The 565-nt window shown below is 44.2% G+C and overlaps 1 non-coding gene across 1 annotated transcript; it reads right to left on the bottom strand.

Annotated features, from left to right (window-relative positions):
- Positions 1 to 458: 458 nt before the first annotated feature.
- LOC141675568 (small nucleolar RNA R71) lies at positions 459 to 565 on the bottom strand. The gene has a single exon (XR_012556215.1). It is a non-coding gene; the product is annotated as a small nucleolar RNA R71 (small nucleolar RNA).

Raw genomic sequence — 565 nt, 5'->3', positions numbered from 1 at the left:
GATACTCCGGAGAAGTTAGATTTTGAGGATTCGGATTCAGGAACTGAGCAGAAAGAACCAGTAAACATGGGAGATCGTATTGTTCAAGCTGATCCAGCTCTTATGGATTTTTCTCGGCCTAAAATTGATGACATTCAGTCAAGCATCCTTCATCCGGCTATTCAAGCTAACACCTTTGAGATCAAGCCGGGCACTATTCAGATGGTGCAGAATTCTGTTTCTTTTGGAGGAGCAGCAACTGAAGACCCCAACATGCACATAAGGAATTTTGTCGAGATCTGCAGCACTTTTAAGTATAATGGCGTGACTGATGAGGCTATCAAGTTGAGGCTTTTCCATTCTCACTGAGGGATAAGGCTAAAGACTGGTTACATTCTGAACCAGGCGGGTCCATCACTACGTGGCAAGATCTTGCGCAAAAGTTTCTGGTGAAGTTTTATCCAATGGCAAAGACTGCTGCTATGAGGAGTGCTCTTACTCAGTTTGCGCAGCAACCTACAGAATCTATGTGCGAGGCTTGGGAACGCTACAAGGAAATGTTGAGAAAATGTCCACATCATGGAAT

Source organism: Apium graveolens, chromosome 7 (genome assembly GCF_009905375.1).
Source record: "Apium graveolens cultivar Ventura chromosome 7, ASM990537v1, whole genome shotgun sequence".
Lineage (NCBI taxonomy): Eukaryota > Viridiplantae > Streptophyta > Magnoliopsida > Apiales > Apiaceae > Apium > Apium graveolens.
Note: the sequence above shows the minus strand (reverse complement) of the source record. Positions and strands in the feature narration are given on the sequence as shown.